Source organism: Carettochelys insculpta, chromosome 17 (assembly GCF_033958435.1).
Source record: "Carettochelys insculpta isolate YL-2023 chromosome 17, ASM3395843v1, whole genome shotgun sequence".
Classification (NCBI taxonomy): Eukaryota; Metazoa; Chordata; order Testudines; family Carettochelyidae; genus Carettochelys; species Carettochelys insculpta.
Window position 1 is genome coordinate 26,470,324 of NC_134153.1, and position 17,679 is coordinate 26,488,002.

General features: G+C 42.3%; 2 long non-coding RNA genes across 6 annotated transcripts in view; one reads left to right on the plus strand and one right to left on the minus strand.

Annotated features, from left to right (window-relative positions):
- LOC142022157 (uncharacterized) overlaps positions 1–17,679 on the plus strand; it is a 465,994-nt gene that overhangs the window by 352,045 nt on the left and 96,270 nt on the right. The window lies entirely within an intron of this gene.
- Positions 4,513–17,646, minus strand: LOC142022158 (uncharacterized). The gene is made up of 4 exons (XR_012647869.1): positions 17,413–17,646; positions 11,923–12,040; positions 11,578–11,805; positions 4,513–5,073 (listed from the first exon to the last, which is right to left on the minus strand). It is a non-coding gene; the product is annotated as an uncharacterized LOC142022158 (long non-coding RNA).

Below are 17,679 nucleotides of genomic sequence, written 5' to 3' on the forward strand. Positions count from 1 at the left end.
ATGCCTGAGACACCCACTCTACAAAATTACAGTGTTAGAATCAGGAATGAAAATCCACAGATGAGCTGAACACCTCGAAGTGCTTTGCAGTGAAACAGGAAAGTCTGTGTTCCAGATGGAGCTGGATGGAAGACACGTTGGCCCTTGGTTGTTAAACTGTGTCGGTACATGGTGCTGGAAAAAGAAAATGTTCCTAAGCATTATACATGCAGCATCCTGCTTCCGTGAGCTAGGAGAAGGGAAAGGGGAAGAAAGGTGCTAATGAGAGCAGAGAGGGAGCAAATGGTGCCACCGAATAAGGTGACCTCACATTTGGCTTTTCTGTGTGCACCATGTATGGCTGCCTCAGTTCACTTCTTCCCTGTCTTACTCTCCTTTCCCTCACTTTAGCCACCCCCATCCGTCATCTGCTTACTTCATGTGTTCCAGTGCCCATGTTCCTTATGGCCCCTTCTCCCCTCAGAGACTCTCTGAGTCAGTTATGAGCAGCCAGCCTTGTTCAGATACACCTGAGAAACCGAAGTGCCCCTGCGCCTCTAGAGTCAAGGCTAACAAAATTATCATAATACCAAGTGAAAACCATCTGAACCAATTCTCTCAGCTGTTCAGGTTCATTTTGTGAAAGGGCACATGTCATATGTTATTATCAATCCTCAGGGAGAACAAACCTCGCAAGTATTACTTGATAACACTCAGGCTAATGGAATTATTGCGTCCAAAGAGGGATGGGATGTGTGTGGGAGGGTGGAATCTTGTACTGATGACCTTTGGTGAGCCTTTTTCTCTCTCTGCCGCTTCTCGCAGCCCTTTGTAACACTGTAATTCAGCAAAGCTTTATTTTCTATTCAAGCAAAATACAGCACCATTATGGACCAATTTCAGATCTTAAAATAGGGCCCTGCTGGAATCTCAGAATTGTTCCTGTGAAATCCAGTGGCTTTCAATGCAGCTCTTAGCTGCATGAACTTACTGGTGGGAGTACAAACTAACACAGCTACCTCTCTGTTACTGGTGGGATGATCTTGTGTGTGCTAATAATCAAAGCATGTCAGCCACTGTTTCACTGAGTATATGCGGAGTGTCACCGGCAGAAAACAGAGGTGGACTCAAAGAAGGTCTGGCATAAAGACTCCTGCCAAGAAGTCTCTGGCTGTGAAAAGAACAAAGATATCCCTAGTCTCCTCCACTCTAGCAGACACTTGTTGGCATCCTCATTATTCCCCAGTGTCTACCCCTACCCCCTTCTTCCCTCCCTCCAATGCCTTACTTAAAAAAAAAATCTGGCTCACTATTGATCAACAGAAAAACACCTGTTTACCTTGCAGGACCAGTATTTGGTTCCTGAATGTATCAGAGCAGCAGAACTCATGTAATATACAGCCTTATCAGTCTGGGTGTGAGCCCACACAGAGGGGAGAAGGGTATTCTCAGTTTGCTATGTTCGGTGCAGTCTTTGGAGGCAGCCAAGCTTTCTCTGTCGTTCCGGACGCTGTTCTTTATTGTACGGTTTTCTGGCCTAATGTGCTTTTACACTGTGGTCAGCTCAGATCATCCCACACCCCCCCTTCAGGCTGCCCTCCACATTTAGGGCTTATCTGTGTCATACCTAACCTGCTTTCCAACAACACAGGCAAGCCGAGTAGAAGCCCTCAGTGCTCTGTGGCAATGTAAATGTCTCAGGGCACCAGGGGCTCTAGAGAACCCAGCTATTATAGGATTAAAGAGTTTGTTGGTTCACTGTAAGGGGTCAAAGGGTGGTTGGTTGGGGTTTGTGCTCCTTCAGAAGCTGAGCATTCTGGGTAACCCTTTTCCAAAGCATCTAACTGGCATAAGTGCTGAAGTCCCACAGAATCATGTGGTTGCAGAAAACTATCACTGTGCTATTAAGTCAATGGAGGGGAGGAGAACTTTCCTTAAAGATGACTGATTTTTTTTCCCCACTCTTAAATTGTATTGTTTAGCTCTGCAGGCAGAAAAGCCTATTGAAGCTCTGCTGGAGGGAGCTAAAGACATTTCCAGTGGCAGGAGGCCTGTTCATCGGAGCACACAGCTTTCCAGCTGTAGTGCTTGATACTAGCAGCTGCTAGGTCATCTATTTGAAGACAGACAAACACACACACACACACCATACAGGTTTTCTGCCACCAAAAGTTGAAATAAAGCCACAGAGGTGTGCCCAGATGCCAGTTGCTCTGCAGGAGTCAGAGCAAATTGATTAGCAGCGTTACCTGAGTAGGTTTCCAAAGATTAACACTGAGGATTTGGAGTTTGATCATAATGAAGGCTTGTGACCTCAGAGCACGGCACACATGTCTTGTTAAGCTGGCGGGCTAGTAGAAATGTAGCTAGTGGTCAGGGCACGAACTAATAAAAATCTGTTTTTTAAATGAATAGTTATAGGGAGAAATGGAAAACATTCTCCCCCAAAGTCCATTTTCTTTTAAAAATAAAAATGTCAAATATTAATTTGCTTTGACAATTTTCTCTCACACTCACACGCTGTCCCTCGCACAAATAATTTCCCAACTATTTCTAATTGTAGATCTGTGTGTATGTCTCTCCCTGGATCATTGACCCCCCTGCCTAATGTGTATTTGTGGCAGAATGTCTGTGTTTTGTAATGTGACAGGGGAGGGAATGCTCAAGCAAGTGTCTGCATTGTACACTCCCTTTCCTCCAGCACCTTAGCACCATAGCATGACTCTTTGCTGATGCACAGGCCAGAGTTTTGTCTTTTTCACGCTTCTCAGGAACCATTTAAATCTCAGGGCTATCATATATTAAACTCTGTGTTAATAATTCCTAGCCATTTTTAAAATAAAAATCACTACATAATTTCTTAGGAAGACAAGCATTTTATGCACACACAACATACTGTAAATAGCATTCAATATTGTAAATAATATTTGTACTGCTATGAATAATTTTAAACAAAGTGAATAAACATTTATCTCTACTGGTGTTCCTTTAACAGACTTTGCCCCCTTTGTTTCTGTTTGATACATTCAGTTGTAAGGTTCCAGCATAACATGTTCTGTGTTGTAGCATGCATATCAAAACTCGTCCCCCCCTCGGTTTTTCACCTGCACACACCCAAGTTCAAGAAATGCCAGCATTTCAGTCCTTTCAGGCACTTCAGAGCCCCAAGAGCAAATAGTCTAGGAATCATTACAGCTAGCCCCATCCTAGACCTAGGAATGCTGGTCCTCACAGTTGCTGGTGAAAGGGAGATCTATAGCCTGTATCCAAAATGGATTAGGGAGGGTGAGGAACCTATAAAATATACACTGGGTCATCTGGGTCCCTATAAGGTTCTCACTTTGTAGGGTGCCATCTTCTTCCCATAAACCCAGCCATGTCAAGCAAGAATTCACAAACCCTTCCCCTCATGCAGTCCTGCCCCATTTATTTTCCTCAACAACCACAATCCCAGTTATCTCAATGTACTTGCCCCAGGCTCTGTAGCCCCTGGGATGGGGGTTGGGGACAAATGCTTACCTCTCAGCTCTCCCTGTAGGTCCATAAAACACCACACAATGGATCACATTATCCTCGTGGAAGGCTTCCCTAGTAAGTGAAGCTAGACTAACAGTATCTAATATCCAAAGTGGTACAAGGTTTGAGAGCCAGTCATAGAATCATAGAACACTAGAACTGGAAGGGGCCTTGAGAGGTCCTCGAGTCCAGTCCCCTGCCCTCACAGCAGGATCAAGCACTATCTAGACCATCCCTCATAGATGTCTATCTGACCTGCTCTTCAATATCGCTAGTGATGGAGATTCCACAACCTCCCCAGGCAATTTATTCCAGTGTGTGACCACCCTGACAGTTAGGAAGTTTTTCCTAATGTCCAACCTAAACCTCCCTTGCTGCAGTTTAAGCCCATTGCTCCTCGTCCTGTCCTCAGAGGCCAAGGAGAACAATTTTTCTCCCTCCTCCTTGTAACCCTCTTTTAGGTACTTGTAAATTGCTATCGTGTCCCCTCTCAGTCTTCTGTTTTCCAAAGTACACAAGCCCAGTTCTTTCAGTCTTTCTTCATAGCTCAGTCTTCACATAAGACACATCTCTTGGTTCTGCATTGCTCAGTGGTTGAATCCACGGGGCTGTAACTCCTGTATTTGTAACCTTCCCTGCCCTGTCACACTCTGGCTCAGCTTTGAAGATGACTAGGGTATGATTTGCCAGGTGTGTTGTCTACAAGGAGACCTTCCTATACAGCTTAAGAACAAGGAGTGAACATGTCAGGAAGTGGCCACACATTGCTCTAAAAGTAACAGCGAGAAAGCCGTGCTTGTCTATATACTATCAAAACAAAAAAGCAGTCAAGTAGCACTTTAAAGACTAACAAAATAATTTATTAGGTGAGCTTTCATGGGACAGACCCACTTCAGACCATAGCCAGACCATAGTCTGTTCTGGTCTGGCTATGGTCGGAAGAAGTGGGTCTGTCCCACGAAAGCTCAGCTAATAAATTTTGTTAGTCTTTAAGGTGCTACTTGACTGCTTTTTTGTTTTAATTGGTCTAAAAGTGTCTTCATCCTCCTGAATTGCCCTGCCTTGCTCCCTGGAGGTGTGCGCCCAATTTCCAGCTGAGATCCATGCCTTCAAATGGCTTTGAGTTATGATGACTCCCTCTGGGCAGAAATTGTGTTGGACGCCTGCTTTCACCTCAAAGGTTTGGCCAGGCCAGATCAGGCACGTGGTGCATCTAGTCCACATGCCTGTCTCTGACCATGGCTAGAACAAAACACTTTATAGGTCCGGCACTTGTCATCTGGTTTGATTTATTTCCTTCCCCTGCCTTCTTACCTGCCTGTTCGACTGCCCTTCTCCTCTCTCGCTGTCTCTTTTCTACACTCTTCTCTCTTTTATTGTCTGTCTCCATTTCACTTCACAGCTCCTTCCCCTATTTCTATCCGGCACTATCAAACATACACAAGGAGTTCTCTTACAGAATCACTTCTGATAATGCTTGGTGGTTCCTGGGGATGGGTAACAAGAGATGGACCCTTTCACCTCTCGGTCCTCTATCTAGCACGGATGCCAAATAACATCTTGCAGCTTTTTGATGGCCTGTAGGAAATGAGATAGGAAGAGGCTCAGTTCAGTTCCTAGCAAGTAAGCATCCAGATCACAAATGTAATCATCACAATGATCCCTGTTGGGCACTCCTGATGGAAGTCCTAGCAGTGAGCTCAAGGGCAAATTAGCCATGGAGGTGTCCATAACTGTGTATGACTCATCTGTTTCTCTTAGTCTTTAGGTGCTGATGACGTAGGTTTTAGTTATGAAAATGTGATGTGGTTTTTGAGATGACACTGGCCTGTCTCTATGCAGAGACACCCCCTGGACCTTCACCTGAGACCGCACACTAGCCATAAATATGGCTGTTTAAAACAAAACAAAATGAGAATAGGCACTCAGTGCACAAACGTGACCTTTGGATTGTGGGGTTTTTTTTAAGGCAGCATTGAAGCTAAATGAAGGAAAAAAATAAATAAGTACAAAATTAAAGGCTCATTAGCCACTTCAAAAAGTCACCGTCATTTACTAAACCTTTCAGAGGCGCCTGGGAAAAGGGAGAAGTGCCCATTAGGAGGATAAACAAATTCACAGGTCTGAATGTCAAGTCAAATTGAGCATAGATTAATTAATGTTATGCGTAGTAGAAGGTGAAGTTCAGAGTCAGCAGTGTCTGTTTGCCTATTTGTATTTTCTCTGCCAGACTGAAAGGAAGAGAGCAGCTATGATAGAATTGGTATATGCTAAGTGCCAACCCCATAGGTAGCATTCCTAGGAGAAATCCCTTTCTGAGTCCTAAAGCCATTCTTCTTGGTCTTGGGTAGATTGCAGTGGAGAATCTTGCTGGTGCTAGAGTCTCTGCAAATGGAAGCCACTCTGAAACTGTTGTTCAGACACTCATTAACCACGGAAACTCCCTGAAATTTCCATCTCCAAGCTCCCATTTACTTCAGTGGATTTTGGAGCAGGCTCCCCACTGCTCGACTGCTTATGACTGCAGATCTCATTGAAAACCATGCCCCAAAACTGAAAGGCTTGGAGCTGAGATTTAAGCCCCTTGAAATCAGTCACATCTGATCCCTGAAGCTGCTGTTGCAATCATGGACCATCAGCAAGTGAGAGCCAATCTCCTGAAAGCATCCCTCTGTCTTCCCTTCCTGAAACCAGCACTTTTCTGCTATTATGCCAGCTGATTGAAGAACTGTAATCAACTCTTTTCTGCTCCATAAAACAGTTACTGCTAATTACTAATTATTGGATCTAAGCCTCCTACCATATCTGGAAGCATTATACTGACTGGGTGTTCACAATGATCATTGGTTTTAGGCAAGCCATTATTCACTTGTAAGCAGTTGGATATGTTACCAAGATAGTTTTTGATGGACATGAGCCAAAAATGTTTGAAAAGGAGGGCTAAGGTTGTCAGACAATAATACACGTACGCATTTTTTATGTAAGTTTGTACATTCTATTAGTGACTGCAAAACTAAATTCAAGTATTCGCTAATGTAAGACACTAGTTAGATATTATGCACTATTTGCATACCCAACAGTTTGGTTTGTGTAGGCAATTGCAATAATTACACGAGCAAATGTAACCTCCATATGTGCTCTTTCATGCAGAATGGCCTGAAGCTATGTCTACACTTACCCAGAAGGTCGATGGTTGCTATGTGATTTTTTGGTACACCAATTGCCTATCAAATATCAACTTTGCAGCTGATGACTTCCACAGCTGTCTTCATGGCAGAAGGTTGATGGGAGATGCCGCCTGTCAACCTTCCCTAAATATCGGTGGCTCATGAAGAGTTCCGGGGTTAACGTTGACCCTGGAACGTGCCGTTTCAAGTATGTGCAAAATAATGCCCAGAAGATCGAACCTAAGCTGTCGATCTTCCATAGCCAGTGTAGATGGTAGCTTTGGTTTGCCTTCTGTTATAAAACTTGCTGCTGAATCTGTGAATTGGCCGCATGGCAGAAAGAGAGTGGTGCGTCAGACTAGGGAATATGCATCTCACAAAGTAATGTTGTGGCCAATTTAGAAACAAACTCTGGATAAAAGCTCTGCCCATCCTTTCTTCTGACAGATGTCATCATGTTTAGGGATGGATGAAGTGAGCAGGTCAGAAATTTTTCATTGAAAGAGTTTTCCACTGGAAACTGACAAAATCAAAATTTTGATTTTTCCCATGGAAAAAATGTGACTTCTTTCTGTGAATTAGTAATATCACTGTCTCATCCCAAGGGCATATGAGAAGTCCGTAAGGTCCAGGAGCCATGTGATCTAGTTTGCAATCCTCAGGTTCAGTAACATCAGCTTAGTTGATATTATTCTTATGTATCCAAAAAAAAAAATGCTTGGGATCTACCAGGTGTAGTGCACCTGAGAGTTCAGACTCTGTTGGTTTGTGATGTTGATATTGTTTAAAAAATTAAATAAAAATCTCCAAATACATTTGCATTTAGCAACCTTTTTCCTAATTGCATGAATTGCCCCGGGGTGTCTGGGATGAAGGGCGGCACAGAAAGATGTGAGGTTTTATTTGATTTGCCAGATGAGACTTCCCTTGAGTTTGTAGTTTGGGAATCAAGGTAAGGCACATTTCCACATAAGAACTAAGAATAGCCATGCTGGGCAGACTAGGGGTCCATCTAGACCATTATCCTGTCTTCTGACAGTGGCCAATGCCAAGTGCTTCAGAGGGAATGAAGAGAACAGGGCACTTTATCCAGTAATCCACATAGCGTCATACAATCCCAGCTTCTGACATTCAGAGGTTTAGGAACACCCAGAGCGTGTGGTTCATCCCTGACCATCTTGGTTAGTAGCCATGGATGGACCTGTCCTCCATGAGCCTACCAAATTCTTCTTTGAACCCAGTTATATGTTTGGATTTCACAATATCCCTGGCAATAAGTTCTGCAGGAAGATGTGTGCAGTGTAAAGAAGTACTTAGGTTGCCTGATGCCTATGCATTTGATTGAGTGCCCCTTGGTTCTTGTGTTATGTGAAGGAGTCAATAACATTTCCTCATTCATGTTCTCCACACCATTCCTGATTATGTAGGCTTTTATCATACCCCCTGCCATAGTTGTCTCTCTTCTACAGTGAACAGTCACTGTCTTTTTAAACTTTCTTCATAAAGAAGCAATTCCATACCTCTTATAATTTTTGCTGCCCTTGTCTGCACTTTTTTTAGTTCTGTCTTTTTTAGTTTGAGATGGGTCAACCAGAACTGCACATGCACCATATTCAAGATGTTGGTGAACCGTGGATTTATACACATGTATCATGATATTTTCTGTCTTCTTTTCCCTTTTCTAATGATTCCTAATACTCTGTTAGCTTTTTTGACTGCCATTCTACACTGAGCAGAAAACTTTCCAAAGTGACTCCAAAATTATTTTGAGTGTTAATGCTAATTTAGGACCCATTATTTTATATGTATAGTTGGGATTGTCTTCTCCAATGTGCATTATTTTGCATTTAGCAACATGGAATTTCATCTGCTGTTTTCTTGCAGTCAATCAGTTTGCTGCGTTGTGTGCTTTGGCTGATGTGATTGGGAAATCACAGCTCAGTTTACAAATGCTAGTGTGTGTCCTGTTGACATCACAGGATAGGCACACTGGATAATAAAGGTGTCCGACAAGTGCAGGATGGTACTGTTATGGACTACAACACAAGCAAATTTGGGGAAATTGGCTGGAGCTTCCCTGTTGTTGGTTTATGAGTGACTGGGGAAAGCATTCATGTAATTCAGTTAGGTGTGTCACTGCCTGGGGACAGCCATGTAAGTGTGGTACCAGCTAAAGATTTGTATCTTGCCAACACCATCGCAGTGGGTAGGACAGAAGGCTCAGCAGTCCTACAGTCCATGTTTTACTTCAGTGACCCTGTCACAGGGCCACTTGTAACTTTACTATTTTCACTTATTTTGTAGGCCCACCAAAGACCTCCCCCCAAAAAATGACATGGCTTCTTCATTAAGGAGCTTACAATTGAAACTTTAGACATGGCATAACCAGTGGGTGAAAGAGGGGAAAGTTGAAGGGTAGATCAGTACTGTCATGTGGTCATTCTTGTTAATCAGGTGCACATTGCAGCAGTTCTATTATTTTTATGATTATTTTAAACATCTGCAACATCAGGAAAATAAAAGAGTGTGACACTGAATGTTTTTGACTGAGTTGTTATGGGCATCCTAGGAGAGGTGAGTTTTGAGTTAATGGAAATCAAGAGGAGGTGGAGCTTTGACCAACTGGGGTAGATAGGGAACTCCATAAATGGGGGCTGGTCTGATCAGAACTATGGAGATTATTATGGGAGAAATTGACAAAGGGTAGATCCCAAGACTGAGCAGCTGACAAGAGAAGAGTTTAGACAGGATAAAAATGGAATGCGGAGGAAATGAAATATGTATTTGAAGTGATGAAAATGGAGAAGCCAGAGGAGAGATTCAAATGAGGAAGGATGTAGTCAGATCATCTGGTGAGTAAAACAACTGTAGTCATTTTCTTTTGGATGGACAGGGTAGGGACCATGTGGCCACTAAGGAGACCACAGAAGAGATAAAAACAGACTTGACTTGATCCTGCTTTACAGCTTTCTGAAAGTTTTGCTTTCCCCAAGCTGTGCTGGGCTTTAGTCTCAGCAGGTGAAGAAATGGCAAGTGGACGATTAAGCTAATAGATTTATGCTGGTAAGCTAAGGAGGACAGTAGTGATCTCTTTTTCTTGCTGTACTCCTGGGTCTTCCAGGTCTGGAAAGGACATACAATTAGGTGTGTGTTGTTCAGATAATAATCCCCACTGAGACTGCATTTTAGGGTGTAGTCTGGGGCACCATATGGCCTGTGAAATGCTTTTGGCATGTGCTGCTTTGGATAAAGCAAAAATATGATCAGCTTTATGGATAAGAATGCATCACTTGGGATGCATAGCTGTAGCACATCTAAACTTTATGGCCACATCTACACTAGAAAGTTGTTTTGGAAAAATGCACTTTTTCAAAAGAACACATGGAGCATCCCCACACACAAAATGCACTCTTTTGATCTGAAATCAGAAGAACGTGGCACTTTTTCCAGTGGCCCTCTTCCTCTCCCAGATGAGGAACAGCCCCTTTTCTTTAAAGATTTTTTCAGAAAAAGCATGTGTAGATGCTCTGGGGGCCCTTTTTTCTAAAGAGCAGGCCTCATGTACCATATATTTTGATCCCTGGCCTGTTCTTCTGAAAGATTTGGGGCTGTGTGGCTGCAACTCATCAAAAGAGCAGATCATTCCTGTGATCACCTTTTTTGTGTGTGGACGCGGTCTTTTGAAAGAAGTTTTTCGTGAGAGAACTTCCGGAACAACTTCTTTCAAAAGATGGCTGTAGTGTAGACGTGGCCTGTCAGTGTTTAGAAGAGAGCTAAAAATTTTGAAAGAATAGGCCTTCGCATAAGACTTTCAGAGCATCCGTATTTCAACTAACTTTGGAAATACCAGAAAAATAACCATTCCTGCAGTAACCAATGAATTGTAATTTCGAAGGGGAGGCAGGAAGAGTGCAGGTGCACAACCATGAAAAATATATGACACAAAATAAAGGGGGGGACACGTATTTTGTGTCCACTTTAGGTTCTGGGTGAGCATATTGGTCAAGTTCTTATTTTATCCATAGAGTTTGCCAAAACCTAGAGCTGTCACGTTACAGGAGATTTTGACATATCTAAATTTACTTTTGTTCCATTACTGAAGGGAAGCAAAGATTTTAGAAACAGAAAGTCTGCAAAAAGCAGCTGTTGCAGAAAAAATTGAAATTTCATTTTAAAATGAGTTCAGTTTCAAAATGTGTTGTTTTTCATTTTCATTTTATTATTCTATATTATTTCATGACACGTAAGTAATAGTGCAGATGATGTCTATCAAGTTATGCCCTTATGACATAACGGTTACTGTGTTCCATACTATTATTGCCTGTTCATATTCTATAAATTAGTTTCTATTCTAGTTAAAAAAATAATTAAGGGCTGCTGATACTTAGTATTATCTGAAACAAATTAAATTATTTTCTAGATCAAAGTGTCTTCTGTTTATGTTGTAATGAAACAATTTGATACTAGCTCTTACACAGTGATTTTCATCAGTAGATATCAAAGCATATCACAAAGTGTATTATTAGACCTAGTCAGAAAATTTTAATCATAGAGTTTTCTGTGAGAAAATGCTGCATTGACAAAACAGACATATCACATTATGCACTACTGCTCCTAAAGTCATGAAATAATATGAAATGATAGAAGCATATGAAAGTAAAATCCCAGAATAAATTACATTTTGAAACTATTTTTATATGTTTAGATTGACAGCAAATTTCAGAATGACAAAATTCCTGTGAAATAGAAATTCTGAGTTTTGTTCTGTTATATTGGTAATGTTAATCATACAGGAGGAGTAATTCCCTGTGTAGACATGCTATTTCAGTAAAAGAACCCTTTGTAGTTTAATCCAACCACCTCTAAAGCAACATAATTAATATCACCTACGATTTTTCATTATTAAAATTCCAACCTTGACTTGACTTAAACCCTTGTACTCCAGGTGAAGCATAGGTCATCTGCAAGTCTCCCTTCTCTTCCCTCTGTCTTGGGACAAATCTTCTGGTGACCCCAGGAGTACCCCAGTTGTTGTCCTTCAGTCTCAGTAGGTCTTCTCCACGTTGCCCAAGGTCTTCCTCTTTTGTGTTTTCCTTGAGGCTTCCATTTGAGAGCATGATGGACTGTGCTGGATGATGGTTTTCTGAGTGTGGCCAGCATTAACAAGGGAAAGACCAAGATGATGAGAATCAACCAGCTCAACAACAACACCATTACGCTGGGAGGGGATGACCCGGAAGATGTGGAGCAATTCACCTACCTGTGGAGTATTGTGGGTGGAGACAGATGAAGGACAGACAAGGATATCGATGCCAGAATAGGGAAAGCAACAGCTGCATTCAAGACTCTTTGTCTCATATGGAGTTCACTAATAACATCTGCAAAATGAAACAGTGGATCTTCAATAGAAATGTGAAGAGTGTGCTCTTCTAAAATTCAAACCACTTCAGCATAATTATTCCCATTTTAAAATGGGAACACAGAGGTACAGAAACTGTAAAGTGACTTTCCTAAGTTCACGCAGCAGAACTAGAACACAGGCTTCCTGAGACCTAATACACTGTGCTGCCCAGTAGGTGACCTTGCTGTTGCTTAAATGGCCATTCTCCCAAATTACATGCTTCATGGTATCATATGGACACATCAGCACCTCTAAGGCTATGTCTATAGTAGAGAGTTTTGTCAACCAAACCTGCAGAGTGTTCACATTCCCAAACCATTCTTCTGACAGTAAATTGACAGAATGTGGCACTTTTGTCGACAGCGTTCTGTCATTCCCGCATGAGGCAGAATGACTCTGTTGACAGAGATCTGTTGACAGAAAGTTAGTCTGGATGTTCTGGCGATCCTTCTGTCGACAGACAGGGCTTCTCAGACACTGGCCCCTGTCTGCTGTGCTTCCAGTTGGCTATTTTGTCGAGAGAGTGGCCCGGCAGTCCATCGGCTCTCTGTCAACAGAGCGGTTTGCTCTTTCAGTCCGCTTTGGCACTCTGAATCTGATCTGTCAACAGGAGTTTTGTTGGAAGATTCCAACAGTAACTTCTGTCAAAAGATCACTCTAGTGTAGACATAGCCTGTGTGACATACTGGTAGACATATAGGTAGCAGCTGATGTATGCTCCATCTTGTTTACCAAGGTGTGTTCAACAATGGAGGAATACTGGTACCTACTGAAGAAAGAAAATGAGTTTGCAAGACTAGATTTCTTTGCGCACTGAGATTATGAATTTAAAATTTACTTGGATTTGTTACAACTTCAGTTTCCTACAGCAGAAACTATTTTCTTCCTAAATGCACACGCACATGCCATAAATGAATACCTTCTAATTTTTCTTAAAGACAGTTGTTAATCAAGATTGCAACCAGTTGTGCAATGTTTTCAAGACAAGTGGACTAAAGCGATTAATGGATTATTAAATGGGTTAAATCCTACTGATAACTGGTTGTCAGACAAAAGGGCTAAACCCTTAATCAGCTAGAGAAACACCACCTTGTCAAACACTATTTTTTCTGGTTCACCTTGAACTTGCTGTAACTACTGCTTGATTTTGGTCATATTACTATAGCAAACAGTGTAATTGATTTCAGTTACCATATTTTTTGTCTGTGATTATTTTGCACAAATTTTATTTTAGCATTGCCTGGAATTGTAATTGATATGAGAACTGTTGCACTGTCTTTTCATGGCATAGTTTTACTCACATCAGTTTATTTACAGCTGTGCATATGTGGGTACATTGTATTATATACACACACGCACACACACACTGGTTGAACCTCTCTAGTCTGGCACGCTGTTGTCCAGCAACATCTGTAATCAGGCATGATTTTAGTTAGCTAGATGACCACATACCATGGATGTGACCAAGTTTCCAGTGGTCTCATAAAGTTTGTTTCCAGCCACCAGTCCTGGCTCTCAGTGTTTGGTGGTGTTATTTAGCTGTAATTTACCCCTAAATGTCTTCTAAGAGCCCAGTAAACAGCGGAAGTGTTGGTAATGTGCTAGACAATATTGACCTCCCCGGTCCAGCAATTTCTCTCATTTGGCAGTCCCGAGGGTGCTGGATTGGAGAGGTTCAAAATGTGTGTGTGTGTGTGTGTGTGTGTGTGTGTGTGTATTTGCAATAATATAAAATAAGTCTTATTTACTATTTGTACATAACACCATACCATAAATGTGCATGGCATATTACATAGTGCAGGGAAAATATAGTTTCTACCTGTGAAGAGCATAATCTATTATTTATTTATTTTTATTGCCATAGCACTTAAAGAAGCCCAATGAAGATTTGGCACTGCCCAGAACAACACAGAGACATTCCCTGCTGGATGGGATTTAGGCCTAAACTCTCAAAAACATTTTGGCTCTTGACTCACATGGAAAGTTTATAGATCTGAAGAAGTGGGTCTGTCCCAAGAAAGCTCAGTGCCTAATAAATCATTTTGTTAGTTTTTAAAGTGCTATGTGACTTCTGTTCTGTTTGTTGTGTGTAAAACATCAGTACAGACATTATCGCCCCCGTGAGTCAGGGACAGCATGATTTTGGCGAGCAGGGGCTCTGTGAGAAAAATCCCCTCAGACACATGAAGCTTCAAATTGTCACAGCTTGCCAGTTAGCAGCATTCCAACAGTCACTTTTTGACCAGTAGCTCCCCCGGCAATTTGAGAAAGGTTCCATGAGCTCATCCATAATCATGAGGAAAGGTGTCTAAATTTACATAGAACGCTCTGATTGGGTGAGCCTGGAGAAGTACCAGAACCTTCCACCAGGGGCTGGACCTAGTTGAGAACTGTACTAAAATGGTAATAGACTCATGAATAATGCATGAGCATGGTCTATAAAAGCAGGGCACACAGCCCATTCTGCGGCCCTTTACGGGAAGGCGTGGTTCTGTGGAACGTCCGCCAGTCCCCAGGCTAGCCCTTTGGGGCGAAGAGAGAAGAACCGAAGACTGCCACCTGCTCTGAGGTGCAAGACTTCCCACCACCTGCATTCCAGCGGCGGCAGCGGCAGCAGCGCTAACAGTAAGCAGTGTCCCTGGGGGAAAGCGGGTCGGCTGTCGAACTGGCCTGCACCAGTGCAGGTACTGCGCGGCTGGCTTAGCGGAACCCAGGGCCCGCTACCACACCAACTAGTGGCTGCTTCACCGGACTTGACACACCCACCGGAGCTGACACACCCACCTGACCAGACGTATCCTCAGCGGCAGGCCTGCGCCTCTGCGCAGAGCCGCAGCTAAACCACCACAGTCCATTCAGTGGCCAAGGGACCCTAGTAGGGGAGTAGGGCTGATCCCTCTACTGTGCACCTGCCTGGCAGGGCAGGTGTAGCACCCGGAGGCCTAACCTTGGGCTGGGGCTTCCTGGCCTCTGACTGGATTTTAATCTAAAAAAAGACACATCATAAGTATTTATAATCTTAATTGTTATTGTTATAACTTATCTTAGACAAAGTTGTTAGTATTAGTTAATTAGTTATATTTTAAGTAGGCTTAATTATTATAGAAGGACTGTTTATTAATTCATCTTATTAGTAGTGTTAGTTATTAATTTTCAGTTGGGGGAGGGAAATTGTTAGCACCGTGTTAAGTAACCTAGGGTAGCATATTTCAAAGGTGAGGGTGTGGCCTCTCTTTCCCCTGTCTTTCTCTTTCCAGGCTAGATAGAGGGGCAAATTCCCCTTCGGCCTTTTTATGTGCCTTTTTGGATCGGAGTAGTGACCTGGTCCTGGTAGGGTGGGGGGAATAGCGCCCTCTCATCCTCCCATTAATATAATTTACATAAATACAAATTTATATTTATATTTTATAATTCCTTTAAACTTACCTTTATACCTACCTGAGGTAACAATTCACCCAAGTATTGTCATGAATATCCACTTCTGTGTAAGTATACATTGTTGTTAATACGAGACCTTAACACAATATCCTTTTCCCTCTCCTAGGGGTTAATAAAATCATTGTCTCTGTCTTTCAAAAGTTCCGTTGTCCATCTCATTGCTCCTCCTAGCCCTTGCCTGCCCAAGGGGGCTCAGTGAGGGCCCGTGCCAACTGAGTGCGCACCCCAACATAGTCACGGAGGTGGGTTCTGGGACCAAAAAGGTGGTGCAGGGTCGTTCAATTGCACCCTCTCACCACCTGGCGGAGGCCCAGCTCAGCTGACAACTTTCAGCGGCATTGGAGATTCTCCCCAACACTGGTTTGTAGTCTTAGACAATATAAACTTAACATTGTAAATCAAGACATGGGGAAAGTAAATGTGTAGTTTGTATCTACTATTTATGACCATGTTAAAATATGAGATAATATGCTTGAACTAGTTTTGTGTTCAACAGTATAACTTGCTTTTGGAAACAGGAACCTTACAGTTAGTTATGCTTTATTTCTTTTTGACATGGTTAATGCACACTGCAAAACTGCTGTACGACACAGGGGCTGTCAGGCTGGAGAAAATCTGACCTGAACTTCAATTGCAAACGTTAGATTTCTGCATACCCATGGTAATGTCAAAGCCCCTGTGAAAGCAAATGGGAATGTTTAAATCTTTCAGCACATTGGGGTGGTCTTTTTTTCAAAATCTTTAACAGGATTAATAATGCACTAAAATTATGCTTGTGCAGGTGCTAGGAGAAGAAGCTAAAAATCTTCGTTATAAACTATCAAGCAATATTGGATGAGTCTCTAAAGTGAGACAAGGAGAACTCCCAGCTGCTTTCCATTGACAGGGTTCAGGGCATGTATCCTTTGAGCAAAGAGGAAAAAAGTGTGGGTGATTTCAGCCACATGAAATGCAGAAAACTTAAGGCAGAAATTAAAGAGGGTAGGGTTCATGTTCAGGACTGGCTTTATGAGACCATAGAGGAAGAAAAACAAGTTGTTATATGAGCAGCCACCATTATTACAAAGAGTCAATAAATCTTGTGTAAAGTATGTCGTGATGTATCAAGTGAAAAATTATAAACTGCTAAGTATTACAGTGCTCTTTATATGCATGTACTGTATTTGCCTCTGAAGTTCTGAATATTGGCTATGCATTTTTGTACCTCAAACATGTATTGTTGTCCTTCGTGACACCCCAGATAGATTTACATCAGAACTAGATAGCTGTGCATTGATGGTTTATTAAGGGCACTCTGCTCTCATAGTACACCATCTGAGAAACTCCTGCTGCCCAAGAAGCCTTCGTGTAGATTCCGTGGACAGCATGGAATTGATGGTCACCCCTGTGCTTCAGCAAAGCATGTAGAGACATGTGATCCAAGACTCCATCTTAGGCCAGTGACTTTGTGTACACCTGAGCTGAAGATACATAAGTGAAGGCTGTGACATCACTTCTGTCTTCATTTCCTGCTTCATTTCTCTGGACAGTATTTCTAGCAAGGGAGCTTTGAACAAGAACTAATGGTCCCCATCATCTGTTTGCGAGAAACTTTTTACTGTGTTGGGTAAAAGCTGAAATAATATATTGACCTTAGGCTAAGTGTCAGTGACTGAGTCTTTGGGATTGGTGGAATATGACATGTGATGAATTGGGTTTTTAGTAATTTACCCCAAATGTCTTCTAAGAGCCCAGTGAGCAGCTCTCACTATAATAGACTAGTTTGTCTGGATCAGAACCAAGGTCTGGAATTCCTAAAGGGGACTGTATTTTTGCTTTTTGTTAACCAGCATAGTGCTACAATAACTGTTTTGCTCCTGGGTGGGTTAGCCTATTTCTAGAGTTAACCACTAGTTTTTGATATGTACCTACCTTGTTTCTTGAATTCTCCCGAATGTGGCATTTTCAGCTCAGTCCATTCTAGGCAACTCATCAGAGGTATTAAATTTGAAAGCTCGGCAGCCTCATTGCAACGAGGGGAAGGAAAATATTGTGAGGAGTGTTTTCCCCTTGATGCACCTGTCTAACTTCAGCTAGTTGCATCACAAGCTTGCTTATCTTCATGTGTATTCTTCATACCACGTTTGCTTGGGTTTACGATAGATGCAGTCCATGCACCCCTTTGAATCACAAGGCTGT